Here is a 17,847-nt window from a genome sequence, read left to right as displayed (position 1 = left end):
CTAATTTTTACTTTAATACTGCACTTAATATCTTATATTAAACCAAAAAATAGCAAAGTAGTAGTAATTAGAAACAGTAAATTAAAGAAAGAGAATTAAAAGAAACTTGTAATTCTATTCTATTCCGTCAAAATTTGTCCAAAATAGAGATTGAACGGTAACACGGTGACTATTAGATTAGTATAAGACGAATTTTTGCAAAGTATGTTATAAACGGAAGTTTGGACACTTGGTTACCTGTTGATGTGTCCTCATTTTGTTTTAATATTTTAGATTTTAATTTATTGTCATTGATTGCAGTCATCAAAAAATTGTAGATATTCTGTGTTTAAATCATTGTATCAGTATTGGAATAGTGTATATTTTAGGTCAAAACTAACCGTCTTTGGTACTTTTTCTCTAACTTTCCTCATCATTATTCTTGTTATGTTCGAACTTAAATGGAAGAAATTTTATACTGCTAGTATAAAGTATATTTTTGCATCTTAACAATTAATAACAGTAATTAATTTTAATTGTTCAAAACCTAGAAAAAAGAATAATTATCTTTAGGGTACCAAATTATTAAATATCTTAACATTACTTTGGACATTCTCGTTTTGTTAATCTTTAATCTTTTGAAATTGATAATTTAGTTAATAATTAAAAAAATAAATTTAATATATATTGTTCTTCAGGGGCAAGTTCAATAGAAACTAAACATTGTGCAACCTCAATGAAACGGAAAGCATACAGCATTTTTTAGAATATTGTCCTATATAAGGGCTTTTAAGACAAGTTTGTTTTGAAAGAGAATCTTTAGTGGAAGAGGAAGTAATCAGTTTGATAAGTGAAGAAAATTATCTTGATTGGAAGAGTTTGATTAACTATATTACTAGTGCTTTGAAATGCAGAAGGCTAAATATGAATGAATTCGATACTTTTTAATTACACTTTAAAACATAAACGAATAATTTGAACTCTTTATACTTTCATTGTTGAATTGTGAATAGTTTTAAGCTAGAAGGCAAATTTATATAAATCCCACACCTCCGACAGACGAATATTAAGTCAGTGTTGTATTTTTCATTGTGAATAATTTTAAGCTAGAAGGCAAAATTTATATAAATCCAACATCTCCGACAGTCGAGCATCAAGTCAGTGTTGTATTTTTTATTGTGAATAATTTTAAGCTAGAAGGCAAATTTATATAAATCCAATACCTCCGACAGACGAATATCAAGTCAGTGTTGTATTTTTTATTGTGAATAATTTTAAGCTAGAAGGCAAATTTATATAAATCTAATATCTTCGACAGACGAATATTAAGCCAGTTTTATATTTTTTATTTTTTTCAATATATTTTTAAGTAACTCCAACCGATGTTTTGGATTTAAGGCATAATACTTATTTATGTTAAACTATTTTGAAATAAAGAACTATCTATATATCTATATTGTACTTCAGTAAGTGTATTACTTGATTTAAATATTATTTTTAAATAGTTTTTTTAACTAAGGTGCAACAAATTAAATGTATCTAAATCTGTAACTTTTCATCTTAATCTATCTAGTAAACTAATCTTCAAACAAATTCATTTCAAATGTATTTATGTGTATGAGTTATGCATTGTGTTTGTCTTGTTCATATATTTATTTATTTATTTTTTTTTGAATAATTCTCATAGCATTATAAATTATATACTAAATTTTTGTTTTGAAAACAACTCATTTAGTTTTTGTTAATAAATTTGAATATTTAATTGATTAGGAAATACTAAACACTTTTTGCGTTGAACTGTTAGCGAAGCAAAATAAACGAAACGAAAATAGTTTGAACAGGTTTGACTCAAAACAATTACAGATGCAAAAACATTAATGAGATTTCGTGTTAATATTTGGCAACTTTTATATATATTCAATGACAATAAAAATAAATTCACAACCTAAGTTCTCTCATTTTCTATTTTTTGTTCAATTTATTTTTGTATTTTTGTTTTGAAAATAAAATTGTAAAAATTGTCAAAAACCAAAAATCAAAAACAAAACATTAAGAAAAAAATTAACTTGAATTCAATTAACACATTTAAGTTAATTTTAAACATTTAAAATATATTATATATTGTTAGTAAGCTTAGTATCTCAGATAAGTTTTAACAATAGAAACTTTTTAGAGATATGCATTCTATTGTATATAATTATTATTAAAATTTTACTTGTCTTTAGAAAATAAAACTTATTATTATATTAAAATTATTTCTGAGAACTTTTGCTTAAAGAAATTGGCACATTTCCGTGATCATAATTCTCTCTGGCAGGTACGCCTTCTCTACAGACAAAAGTTCCGATCATTAAAATAAATATATACACAATAAGTGTAAAAAAGACTTGTATGGGGAAGATTAATATACCAATATATTTACTACCAACATTACATCTATTGTAATATAATAGTTGTTAATTTATTTTTTAACAACTTTACATCTTTTGTATTTTGGAGAAATTAAATACATTTATTCAGGAATTAAATTTATGGCTGACCTATTTTTGTTCTGAATATGGTCAAATAAATATCATGAGTAGTTTTTGGAAATAAAATAAAAATAATAATAATTATTAATTATTACAGTAATTGAAAAATTTGTTGTAATGTTAACTATAACTGTTATCAATCACTGTTTATACCATAGGGTTTCTTCGAAAATTGAAATATTTCGAGTTATCAAATCTCAAAATGGTTACAGGCTTCTCGGGGAGGTTTGCAGATCTGAGGTCAATTATTGCTTAGTCTGATGAAGTGATAGACAATAATCTAGTCAAGGTATAAATAGGAGTTTTGAAAATACCTCGAGTTAAAAGGGAGTATAAGTGCTTAAGTGCACTAGCTCAAAACAGCTTCAACATAATAAAATATCTTGACCCGAAAAACTCCAAAACACAATAACAATTAAATTAAAAAGAATTTAATATATAAACCCGAAAAGAAAACTACAGTGAAACAAATAACTACCATATAAGAGAGTACCTTTCGTATGTAAAAAGATGAGTAATCTTCATATATTAAGTCAAACAAGCTTTTCATTTGTTGAACATGAAATAAAAAAATAGGCTACGGGATTTCTTTTTAACAATGTTATTTTCATGGATGGTTCTTAGTTAGATTATGGGGTCAACGAAAGAGCACGCAAACTTGGATAATTTAAATATGAAAAATTTACACAGCTAACTAACTTGTCCACACTTTTCCAGGTTGAAATATTCGCAATTGAAGATTTATATATACCCTATAAGTGCGAACTATATATATACATAGAACAACATTAATATTCTGTCGTATAGTCATGCTACATTTCAGACTATAAATTTGAATATCACAACCTCTGACCTGGTAGAATGAAGCAAAAGGAGCCGGACCACTTTGAGTGAACTGTAAACTCTCTAATGTGAGTCCTGAAACACCGTATTATTGAGGTCAACATAAAGCTGATGTTCTTAATAGAAAAGAATCATGCACGCGAAGAACTCTTGAAGAACCGGTCTTAATACACTGATAGAAATATCGTTTGCAGTATATCAGAAATAGGGGCACAATAGACCCGACGGTCGCAGTGCCACATCCCTTAACAAGAATAATATTAAAAATAGGTTTAAATCACTTCTTATGTTGTCAATTTAAACATATTTATAATATTTTGCAAACGATATTTGTATCTATATTTAAACTGACAACATATGAAGTGATTTAGAATGGACTTGAATATGAAATTAATTTTAATTTTTAAATTATCTACATAATTATTATTGAAGAAGTGTTTTTTTATTATACATGTTCCGATGTATTCACACGTAGTTTGTATAAAATTTTCACTTAATAAAAATAGTGAAACTTTATTCTAGTTCAATATATGAGTTACACATGTATCTTCCTAATCCAAAACAAAGTATGTCCAAAATGTCATGTTTAATATTCACAACAAGTTGCACATTACGACAAGAATATCGTTTACAGTGAAATATGTCCAACACTAATTGTTGGGTTTACTAGGGTTAAACAAGTTCAAATTTCTTTGAAACACGATTTCATGCCAATTTCTCGCAGGTTGTTACCGTTCTGTTCGCAATGTTGTTATGAATAATAAAAACAAATTTAAGAACTACGTTGATTTACATATATGTGCAATATATATATATATAGTCGAAGTGCAAAGAAGCAACAAATTTTCATTGTTAAGTGAAGTCTTTGCCAAGAAACTGGGTAGGCTAACAATAATTTGTGAAGCAGAGCATGGAAGCCTTTTGATGGCTTGCCATGCACTTCGCAGTCGAATAAAAGTTGCTAATTTGCGTGCAACAAATGTTCCATCAGAAGTGCACCACATCCAATGTAGACATAATTGTGCCACGAGCGCGGACGTTGAAATGTAAACAAACCAGCAATGGACGGGCTCCTCTACCAAAAGTGTACCTAAATGCATCGGAGCATTACGGAAGGTGTTAATACAATAGTTGAGGTTGTTGTGCACTTTTACGATTTTATTAGCCCATCAAGAGAGGGAAACGTTTATTGTCAGCTAAAAGGGTTTCATTAATTTCTTGTACATTTAATTTAATTACTAGAATCTTTATAAAGACCTGGAGCTGAAAGAGTACACATATAATATATATAATAAAATTCAAATGTTAAATGATTTATGGTTGAGATAATTAATTACTTTCACGAATGAAATTATTTTATAAAATACATATAAAGTTCTTTTTAAGTTTGATCAATATTATTTTAAATTAATTTTTTGCGTGCGTTTTCATTTACGAACAATGACATTTAATATTTGCATAAAAATTTTTATATATACTAAATTATGCAAACTATGAGATAAACTTTAAAAACAACAATTATTCTTAAAATTATTAAAAATATTAAAAGCATGGATTTATACAAAAAAAATAGTTATTCCCATTTCACCATTTTATCATTTTTATTATTTCATAACTTTTTTTCTCTAAGATTTTCAATATGCTCAGTCTTTAATTTCTGGATTATTGCTTTTTTATAGGATATTTAATTGTCGGATGCTTGATCGTCGTGTCGAAAAGCCTTCTTAGATAGATTGAGGTATTTGATATCTTGCTATGCAACATAAGATCTGAGTTCCTAATCTGAATTAATATGTTAACCTGTAGCATTTTCAGTCTGTGATAATCCAAATATATTATATATTCATGCCACCTTAATTTATAAAAAATGTTCCAAATGACCAAAATCTACCGGAAGTGAGGAAAACGATGAAAAAAAATCTTTTCAAATAAAAGAGGGTATTGAATTTAAGCGTGTTCTACACCATTACATTTGGACAATATTTTAGGAAGATTTAAATAAAAGAAAACTGTAGATTTATTGGATAACAGATTTATAAAATGGCTCTAATACATATATGGCCAGATCTAACTCCTACTAACTAATATTTATATACAAATATTAAAAAATTTGAAAAAGTTCTCCCAAAATTCTCCCAAAACTTGACTAAGTGTATTATTTAAGGGAGATTGAAGGACTTGGAATACCGTTGGAAAATGACGTTATATCGAAAATTGATTATTATTGTGATTTGAGGTATACATCTTTTTAGTAGCTTTAAGTCACGTGCCGTTAGTAACCATAAGAAGCAACCTCCATAGCATTCACAGTTCTACAAACTCATTCAGTTCAACTCAGTTTTAGCGGTTACCTCGAAAATATTTTATGTTTACATATTTAGTTACTGATTGCGGTTGACATTTGTACGAATCCATATAAGCTTTGGCAAATTATTTTAATTCAATGATTTAAATATTATTACTACGATAATTGATTAGCCAGCTTTAGGAAAGATTGTTCTCTTCCATATTGTTTGTAATCTTCCTCAACATCTTACACCTTGTTGATTTAAAGTTAGCGTTTAGTATTTTTTACATCGAATAATAAGCAAAAAATTTTGAAAACGGTTCTTTCTATGTTTCTATGTTTTAAAATAGTGTAAAACATAAAATTTTACACTAGACGTAATTCAATGTTAGCTTTTTGTATAAGAATGAATTTAGTGCATAGGATTATATTTATTTGTATTAGGCCTGCCAGCATAACGTATATTTGTATTAGGGTGGATGCTTTCAAAATGGGGGTTTTTTTAGTGGGGAGCGTCACTAGGATACGTTATATTCATTAAAACACCCTCTCTTCTTTTTCGAGATTGCTACGGTCTGGAATCACTTTTACATTATTTTGGAAAGGATATGTTCGTTGGCTATATATTCTACATACTTTTTGTGAAACTTGCATTCAATCCACTCTTCTTTTTCGGTTTAAAGGTCTCCAGATTTATTTTACTTACTTTATTTTACTAGTTTAGTTTGCGTCCAGGTCTTTCTTCTTTTTTCGGAGTACGCACTTCAATGAATTACTTGATTTTGTTTTAATTATCTGCTTGTACTTTCATTTTTTAAATGATATTCTCGAAATAAGATCATATAGTTATATGAAATATATTGTGAAATAATATATATAAATATCTGTTTAATATGCTCCTAATAGATTAACTATTTTTCTTATATAGCAGATCTGGTTCCTATTGAGTAATCTTTTTTTGTTGCTTCATGACATCTTCGCACAACTTTTTTCTTCATTGCACTCGTCGGTTTCGCAATATGTACTATTGGAATATTTTGCTGTTTTCATCCTATAAGGATATTTTTAAAATTATCCATTACTAGTTAGGAACTGTGTGACATAATTTTCAATCTCGCCGAAATTTCTTTCTGTCAATGATTATACATCCAGTATGAGCATTGTTTTCTATCTTTTGATTGATTTGAGGTGCAACTATTGCTTGCAAACGTGAAAAGTTCAGTATTTCATGCAATGAAAGTTTGTTGATTTGTTCACCGATCTCTGTTCTAAGTGTTTCTTTTGTTCATAAGGTTGTAGGTTAATAGGTTGGGTTCGCAGATTACTGAATTCCACTGCCTCGGATATGGTTTGGTACGTAAAAGCTACACGGAGTGCAATAATCACCTGTATATACTTTTCTTCTGCATTCAACCTTTAAGGAGTTTGGCCAAATATCGTTCCCGTAAAATAGTATTTAATTTGTAGTCGCCATGTAGAACGAAACGGAGTAACACCTTACGTATAGTTATTATATATATTATATGTAAATTTGCATAATTACTTCTGTTCTGCAGAGTCAAAGTTTATTTCTCATATATTTTTTTCTTTTCACCAAGAAATATAAATATACTCCTTTTTGTAGTATTAAATATGCTTTCAATGGGGGTTCACATATAATACCCATACAAAGTTCAATAAACTCAGGCTTGTTTTTCTTTTGCACTGAAAGAACAGTGTTCAAAAGAAATAATTAAAACAGTTTAGAATAAGCAATGTAACCAACTTCACAGCTTTCTTCCTATGTAGCCCTCATATAAATGAACATAGAATACAGCCGCGCGTATGGCTGCTCGGAGGAAAGTCATAACATCGCGAAAATTTCAACTTTAATTTTCGCACATAAATTTTGCAATAAAAGAGTTTGTATCTTCCGCAAGATTAAATTTGGTTGGAATGAGTTTTCATATTTGGGAAAATATTCGAAGAAAAACATTAAAACACGCCGCACCTCAAAGTTAAATAATAATAAAAAAAAATATTAATAATTAGTTTGGTGCCAATTTTGGTGAACTCCTGCCACGACGAGTTGCCATTTATGGCAGTCGTAGTTTGTTAACATTAATCCAAATGCTGCCATATTATTTTCTGCGTAACACGCACCTTTAATTGCGTGATCTAAGTTAGTACAAGCGACTAAGCAAATATAGACGTAAGCAACTTTAACTGCTGAAAATGCCAACTCAGATACAAATCAATTTCGTCTTCTACGAGTTTGAGGCAGGCGAGTCAAAAAGCTAATAAACTCTGGAAATGAAAATTGTTCGTCTGCATGTGAGAAATTCGTAATAAATTCAGTGTTACAAATGAAATGCCATTTAATTCAATTAAATAAATTATTTTAATCGATTTTTATGTTAAATGAACAATAAACTGAATTATTTATTAGTGTTATAATATTAGCAATTTCTGAAGATATTTCATTGCATATTTAGTTTCATTTATTTTTATTTATTAATAAGAATTAATAAATAATTCATCCAATATATAATAATGAGAATAATTTTAACACATATTCTCATATATTTATGCAGTCAAACTTCCATAACTCGAAGTACCATTTATTTATTTATTTGAAATCAAATACAGCACAGAAGTTATAGTGAGTTAAAATATTCAGAAATTAGGGTTTGAGATTTTGACTTATTTTTCTTATTTTTAGTAAAAAGAGATTCCAATTTATACCAAGCCTTATAATGATTATCAGTTGGACTATCATTCGTTTGTAAATAAGAATTCAGATTTAGATAATGAGTCTTCTACTTAATTCTTAGAGGCCTAATGAATAATTTCATGCACCTCATCATCACTCTACATTGCGTTTAGAATCGGATCCACGAATTCAAAGCTATAATGCTCAATAATATTGTCATCTGTAGGAAAGCTTAATGTACAAATTTCAGTGTCAAGCTCAATATAATCGTTAAGAGTAGCATTGGAATTTATTTTATTTATTGGCATTTGCACAAAGATGCAACTTAAGAAAGAAAAAATTAAACATTTGGTTTGGAAAAAGGGACTTCCCCTAACACCTAAATGAATTCATACTAAAAACATAAATTCGACTTATAGAATGATATTTCTCACATTTCTATTGACATGTGACAATATTTTTATTTGAGTTATAGAGAAATTCGAGTTATAGAAGTTCGAGTTATCGAAGTTTGACTGTATGTATATAATGCAGTACTCATCTGAACTATAAATAGCAAGTTTTAAAAGAATCCATTCAAATTTCAATACATCAATGTCACTTTTTGCGCTTGATAGATAGATAGATATATAGATAGTCTACCTGTAAATGTATCTAAGTTGAAAATGCAGTATTTGTATGCTTTCATACAGTATAATTGAAAATTCTATATTCACGGTTAAATATTTTCATTTTCTCTAAAATTTAGAGTAAATTTTATAAATTTAAAAACCTTTAATTTTATCAATGATAAAATCTAAATAGCTTTGGGGGTTGAAAAATGTTTGCTACGGTTTAGTCTGTAAAAAAGTCTGTATAAAAACTGTCTGACGGCATTTCTGTCCGAGTTTGTGGTGTAAATTTATGTCAGCGAAATGATAAAATGCTAATAATAAAACAGTTGCCATAAATTGACTGCAAAAACAACATCAAATGTTTATCAAAACTAAGATAAAAGTCATTGAATTGAAAAAATGCTGCTTTGAGATACTTTATACTTTTAATGATTTTGTATCTTTTCATTGTTTTTTTTTTTATTTTTATTTTTTTTTGTTATTATTTGTACGACATTTGTGCTAGTTTCAACGAATAAACATGCGCATTTGTCGCATTTAAGGTTGATTCATGGAAATTCCGTTGCACTCAATTTGAATTGAAATTAACCCCACAGATTTCGCACAAGTGGCCCTTAATTGCTACTTTGCTTACTTAGGCCGGCCACATTTCCTACACAAGCATGAAATGAAATAATTTTTATAAAAATATGCTGTGTGTACAGAAAAAAGATATAGAAAATATAAAATATAATATAGGTATTTCATGAACTATATGGTAAAGGAAGCAAGACATAAAATAATCAATGAATGTACATGGAAATAAAAAAGAAAAACATATGAGAAAACATTTTTTTAAAATGCCGAAAGAAGCCAACAAAAGCATATTTATTATGGCGTATATACACATTAAACGCACCCTCGCACCCAACAACAACAACAACAACAGCAACACAACAACAAAGTGCGGCCAGTGAGTCAATTTCACGAGCATCAACTAAGCAACCCTTATGGACAGGGGGTAAGGGATGATAACCATTGCCACCGCTATATTTATCTTTATTGTTATTAGCCGTTGTTGATATACTCTCTTTGAAAGTTCACTTGTAAGCTTTTGCAGAGAGTAAATTTGAAAGCTTTTCACTTTGAAAGAATACGTTAGCTTAATTTTAGTACTGTAAAGCTTTTGGTTGTTGTATAAACTAAAAAGTTTTGAAGCAAAAATATATTATTCATTTTAAGCAATAGTAGTAAGTTTCGAATACTTTCCATTGAATCTAAGTGAAATAAAACATTGTTGCTTTTAATTTTCCTAGGTCCCTCAAATCACTCAGCTTTCGACTAATAAACTTTAGTCGAAAATATACAAATATATATTTATATATATATGTACGTAATATAATGAAAAACAAAGGTATAGGATTGAAAATACTAGCAACAGCATAATAATTACAAATTAAAAGTATTATTAGATACTTCTTGAAATTCTGTATAAAACGATTGTGTAAAGTCTGTTATACTAACTAGATGCCTATTCAACCAAGCAGAGTTGGTCACGTAAAGCATGGAGTTTCATTTGTAATGTCTCAATGGTCTCAAATTTTTGTTCCTTGAGAGCAAGCGTCTAACTGTCAATCTGACCATAATTGTGTAGTAATTGTTTACTTACTTAATTAGCCAATCCATATTCATTCACTAACCAAACATAATACTTCTCTCCAGGTGCTGCTGTTATGTGTGGGCCTTCTCTAGTCACGTTAGTCTAGTATGGTTTGTGCTAATTCAACTTAATCAGGCCACTGAACATTCACTATGTCATCTTCCTTTGATTGACTGTTCAGACGTGATAGCGAAGCTGTTGGACTTAATTTGCTTATAGCTTGTTGTTCATTTGGATAAGATAGTTGTTGCAACTCCTAGTACAGAATCAAAGCCCATTTTCACACATTTTTTTTACAAGTAATATCACACTTATATTGAATAAAAAAATAAATCTCTGTAATGTTGGTTTAATACTACAAATAGTAGAGAAAGTTGAACTTGAAGATAGGCTCTCTCTAAGAAATGCTCTAAGTCCATGAAGGAGCTATAATAGATCTTTTAATCGCAGTGTTAATTCTTCGAAGATAATAATAATATCACACATCCAATAACGGATAGCAACACGTACTGTTCTACATACACCTCTATTCTTCAGAGACATATTAGCTTTACCGGAATATAGAGATTACGAATTAAAAAGAGATCACGAAGTAATCCTTACCGGATTATCGAAATTCGCTTTATAATTGGTAAAAACTTGGTGAATTTTTCGCAGATTTTCAGGACTTGTATTGTGAATATCTGGGTAATAGCAAAGCGACAAAGTCGAAAGCGGAGTTGGTGAGGTTGATCAATGATCTCGCGATCGTTGGTGTCTTTTTTCAGAATAAAATAGAGGGTACTAACTGTTACATTTTCACAAGTATATATTATCGATCTGGCTTAATCTGCTAATACTCTTAAAAATATGAGCATAAACTTTATTGAATCATAATTGCCTACTTTAGTTTTTAATAAATAACCAACCTATAATGCTATTAAATAATGTCTGAAAACAAAATTTTTTTTATAAATATTTTAATTACTTATTTTAATATATAAAAATAAGTTTTTATATATGTGATATATAAAAGTATTTAAAATATGAGATTATTCTTAAAAAATAATTTTTGTATTTTTTTTTAATTACAGGTAAACAGAAGTTTAAATATAATAGTAAGTAATGGCTTCATATAATATATTTTACTATAAATTAAATAAATTTTTAATGAAAGTTCCAAGGAAATAGTCATTAAAATCCATAGAAGGTGTTATAATAGTATATGCTTCTATTTTATGGACTTACACACATTGATATCCTTCAAATTTAATCGTTTTTATTATTATTTTTTATTGCATTAAGTATGGGTAAAATGGGTTTTATATGATCAGTACCAGTTGAATTTTATATTTTTAATAATTTTTATTATGTATCCGTAAAACCTTCCGATAATTATTGCACATTTTCGCTTTATAAAGTTTGATGAAATTATCCAGTTAAAAAATTATTACCGAATTGGCATTGGAAAAGTTCATTCGATTGCGAATATCCTTAACCTTAAGTAACTTGAAACTTCATGGCACAGTCGGTGATGATTCCCTTATATCATTAGAAGTCATTCAGTTTTATGTATCTACGCATTCCACAGTTCCAGAGGCAATAGTTGCGTGTTGTCTGCCACTAACCATCGCTATTAGATACGAAATATGAGTCGCAAACGAACCCGAAGTCACATTTAATAAAATTCATAGATACTTTGGTTGAAAAAAATAATAATTTCTAAATTTTGCTTATTTGTTTGTAATTAATTTTACAAATTGAATTAAGTTATTTTTGCAGGTTTACATTACGAAAATATTTATGATGTTGGGTGGAGTTTAGTTTTGTTTAAGAAACTTAAAATAGAATCCTTTTAAATTAGTTAATTTCATTAAAAATATAATAAAAATATATTTTTTGAACGAAAATTATTATTTTAAATTGCTTTTAGTGTTAGCTTCTTAGTAACCATTTGTAGTAATTAAATGTAATATTAACGTCATATAATAAATTAATATAACTATTTCTACAACAAAGTTTCTGGTAATTATAATATCATTATCTTAAACATCAAAATAAAAGTTGTATATAAAGATTCATCTCAATTTGTTAAATATTCTTCTCAATTTGGCAGTAATGTTTTATTTACATATATTAAAGAATACTAATATCCGAAGCATCATACCATCAGTCTAATGTTCGTAATTTTTTAATGTGAATCGTTTGACAACCGCTGAACAAAATAATTTTTCTCAGTGATTAGAGTTACCATATGTGTCACTTGGTGGATATGTCCTCGAACAGAATAGTTTTATCTTGGTAATAAAAAGAATTAAACTTCATAAGTATAACTATCGGAAGATTATTATATCTCCAAAAATATACTATATAGTATGGCATTTGGTTTAGAGTTGTGTTAGAGTCATTCCTTTTTGAAAATGCGAATAGAGTGACACAAACCCTATTTGTTTTTTTGATGTATGAATGTAGAGAATATGTGGTTTCTACAAGAGAGTGTTACAGATCACACAAAATATCGTATTTTGGTCTTTAAATTAACATATTGATTTAACATATTGATGCCTTTATATTATGTATGTTATATAGTTTGATATATGTATATATCAATATACATATATTGATATTGATGTCATATATTGATATTACATTTCTAACAAGTGAACCTTTTTTTGTGGAATTTTGTTTATGAGAACATTCTTCAAAATACGAATAATTACCTATTAGATAAAGATGAACCAACCTAACAGTTCGATGAACTTGGCTAAGGCCCAATTATTGCAAGATAACAGCTCGGTAAGTAAAGGGGCTTCGAAGGTTATAGATCTTCTTCTAGCTAAAGATGGGCGCTGACGCAAGAGATGGAGCACAGTTTTCTCTTTTTCGCCGAAGTCATAACTAGGTAGATCCAGTTTCATAGCATGTCTACCTATCTTGCAGTGGGCCGTCACCACCGATACAGTGATGTTGAGCTTGTTATGCCTTAGTTAAAGTAGCTGACTGGTGCGTTTTTTTGTTCAATTTACACCAGGTCAACCTAGAGGTCTAACAGCAGGATTCGTTTGCACAGTTTTGTTTGGCTTTGCTCAGATATTTAACAGTTTAACTGTTCCCGTTTAATTATGTCAGAAGTGAATATAAGCGAGAAGAGTACCTACCTTGACAAACTCGTATCCCCTGCATTTACCCAAGTACCTGATACTCCTAGCTCAATCATTGAGGAAAGCGCGACATTCTCGAGTTACGATTGATGTGGATTTAGTGCTTACTAGTGATTTAATGGCAGCTTGACTGTCCAAAGAGAGATAATAAGTTATGATTGATGTGGATTTAGTGTCTATAAGTGATTTAATTGCAGCGTGGCTGTCCAATGAGTGGTAATAATGAGGAAAATTTCTGTTATAAGAAACTTTTCAATTTTTAATGGCACAAATTTTTTGGCTGACTGAACGGCTTTTTCGGTTACCCCCAAATATCCATCATTAGAGGTGTCTTGGATGCACTTATTTTTTTAATTGTCCGTGTATAATTTTTTGACTGCAAGTGTAAGGAATTGAATCCAGTTAAACTTTGTCGGTATACCTTTAACAAAAATTCTAAATAGTCATTTAAAATAGTTTATCACATGACCAATTTTTATGGTACTTATAAGTAAAATTAAATATTAAAGCAGTTTATATATAAAACAAAAAACGAAAATATACAAAAACTTATCAGACATTTTAGCCAAAAATATTTTGATGACGTACCGCCGTTAATTTTAAAGCCTTAAAAAATTTCTCCATCTCTTCCCAAATATACACAAATACTTATGTGGGCCAGAAATTGGTTAAACTATTTTCCTGCCCTACTTCGCCATTATATCCTCATCGTGTATCCTACGGTTATTATAACTTTGTATGTCAATAGATTCATTTCACAATGAACTGCGCAAGGACATTTCAGTCTAAGACCCATATTCGTGCCGAGGAATGTGTAGTTTTTTTCTTTTTAGTTTTGGTTTCTTTGGTTAAATCGCAGTAAAAATCAAAACAAATTCTAAGAAATGCCGTTCAAATCAAAATATGCAAATTCAGTTGAGTTCCTACATTCGCGCCTGCAAGTTGCCTTTTACTAAACCTCACAGGAATACATTTTTTTAAGTGTGTTTAAATAAAAAAATTATTTTAAATAAATCATAAATACTACATTTGGTATTAAAATAATTTAAAAAATAAATTAAAATTTTATAAATAAATTTAATTTAATATTTATTTGTCTGCTATTGCACTTTAACTGCAAGGAGCATATTCGGTCAAAGTGCATTATCCTTTTTGTATAAAGTAAAGTTATTGCCCTTTTGTGAAAAAATCAATAAAATTGCAATTTTTTTTTAAATAATTTAAAATTAACGTTTAGTGTTGGTAAGTGGAGAATGACCGGCTGTGTTCGTTCTAAATTCGTTTTTTCATTCATTAAAAGGATATATATTTTTAGATCCCTTTTTATGGGCTTGTGAAAGTAGTTGTGGATTTTATTATTTTTATTTTTTTTTTAACATCATTGATTTTTTTTAATTTAGTTACTTGAGTTCAATTGTAAATTGTTAAAGTTCGTTTCAGGCGTGAATTGTTTTCAGTGTAAATTATGTGTAATTATGGCTACCGGAAATGGAATTATTAGTTACACCTGCATTGCTCTATTATTACTCTGATAGGGGCGTTAAATTTTATGCTTGCGTTGAAAATGTAATTAAGTCCTTCGTTATTGTACTACGAGTCGTTTTTTTTAATAATACATAATAATTTCTCCATAATCAATTTACGGTTAAAAATCCACCAATATATATTCAAAATTGCAACCCATAGTTTCATGAGTAAAAATTTTTCAAAAAAAGATTGATAATATATATCAGTGAATACATTTTGAGTTTATTACTAATATTTGCAAACGGAATTATTTATAAACTTAAGATAGAAATCTTTTAATTGTATTTTAAATAGGTATGGTTAGTTAAATTTGGAAATAAGACCATTATATTGGTTTTTAGTAGACCAAATTTCTGAGCCATCTTCCAATTTCTCACACTATAGAGTCTTTAAATATTTTAAGCACATTCGTGACAATGCAGCAAATTTATTTGTTTTGTGTAAAGGGGAGGAGGGGAATACCTACGCAGTAACTACGATTTGTCGCCCAGAAAAGTGAGTGCCCGACTAAAAGCACTCCCCTCATTCCAAGAGATCTTGTCTAACTACTTAAGTACTACTTCGAGGTAGGGTTCTTTTAGTCAATTAAGACTTTTGTCGCTTAATATATCCATGATCAGACAGAAATTAAATGAGATTGCGCCTAACAATGAAAACATTGTGCTTAATCAGTACAAATGCTTGTATTGTTTTTCGAAGTATTCGTTATGATGATTAATACATTTTAGCATTCAATTAAACTAATTTTCGAAACAGTTTTGCTACACTGAAATCTCCAAAATCAGGAGACGGCCTACGTCTCACGTTTTTTGTTAATAATTAATATTCTGACCTATTTCAAAGTAGTTGATGAACAAAATTCTAGGCGCATCCCAAAATATGGACTCCATAACCTTACCAGTTGTATGTTGCATTTTGGGCCTCTTTGGATAACGTTTGCGATTTGACTAAGGAGTAAAGTGGTAGATTCAAGTTTTGTTCACTGCTGTAAACCTCAATTCAAAACGTTCGTTTCATCTCGCTTCAACAGCTCCAAACGGCACTCAACATGATTGACATATAGTTGTTTTTGGTCAACTATCAGAAAACGCGGAACCCATTTCGTAATAAACTTTCTTATAGACAAGAGTTTATGAAAAATGAACTGAATCAAACTAAATCATAAATAATTTCTATATATTCCTGTTGAGTATTTTATTTAAATATTAATTACTTGATCAAGACAAACATTCTTAAGCTTATCAAATTTTCTGTTATTATTTTTTATATATTCTCCCTTTTATTACACACACACACAAATAGCATCACACATAAACTCCCTCAACATTAAGGGTAAAACTTGGCGAGTACAACATATCTTTGTATGATAAGCAAGGAGGCCGAAAATTTGGATTCCTAGAAAATGTGCGCCTTAAGAGTTCAATTATATTAATATTTAATAATAAAATCTAAGATTTTATGATTCGATATAATATTACACATTTATTATTTTATATACTTTTGTTAATAAAACAGTGCAGGTTTGAAGTACTACAATGCTTGCAAACAGCATCATTTTTTAGTACGCTTCTCATGTATGTATCTTAAAGATTCATTCATTTGGAAGTTCTTGTTTGTGTTAATGCGTGTATATGTACATATAATAACTAATGGTACATATTGGCATAATGATTATTTGTAGTATTATGAAATCTTGGTTTACAAATGTTTCTACTTCTTTGTTAAAATAAGAACCTGCGGTCAACCTGTACTTCCTCTAACATTTTTCGCCATCGCTGTATCTGTTGTTTATTTTTTCTAGTTATTTATAGCTATGTATTTATAGTTTGTTAATGGCACCCGCCATTAAGCACCCGTTTTTTACTACGTAGGTCTCGTTACAAAACCCTAGCCCAGACATTTTATGTGCAGGAGTTGATTCTGTTAGAATTTTGTTTTTTTATTATCCTTTATATTTAATCGTTGTAGAATATTAAAAATTAGTCTTTTGTGTAGTACCATAAATTTATGTCTCATCTGGAGTTAATTTTTTCACACTTACGCAATATCACTACTTTTCAGTGTTCAGACTTTACATCCACAAGTAAAAGCGGTTCTAAAGTTTTGAATACTTATTATTATTGTCATTGCTCATAAATTGCTATATATTGCATGGATTTTCCTTTTTAAAGTGCTCTCTTCTTATATATATTCTTTTATAATGCCCAAAGCTATTTTTATAAACACATATTTCGTTGTGTTATTAATTGACTTCTTATTAATTGGTCCATTTTCTGCTTTAGAATTGTATATATATTTTAATATTTTGAACTTTTATTATTTTTTTTTAGTCACCATTTTAGATCATTTAAAATGAGTAATAAGTTTTTTTGTATAGTACTATAAATTTTTGTTACAAATTTTGGCTTTAATATATAAACAGATATTCATAATCACTATGTCCCAAATTTATCTCGACTATAATGCGTTAGACACTACACTTTGGGCACGTTTTGGAGTTCCATTAGTAATACGTGAATTTACCTTGCAGCATCACTATATAGGTATAAATCTGGTAGAACAGAGGTGGGGGTTTACAACTTCGGCCACACTGCT

Source organism: Teleopsis dalmanni, chromosome 2 (genome assembly GCF_002237135.1).
Source record: "Teleopsis dalmanni isolate 2A chromosome 2, ASM223713v2, whole genome shotgun sequence".
In the NCBI taxonomy this organism is placed as follows: Eukaryota; Metazoa; Arthropoda; class Insecta; order Diptera; family Diopsidae; genus Teleopsis; species Teleopsis dalmanni.
This window is presented reverse-complemented; position numbering follows the sequence as displayed.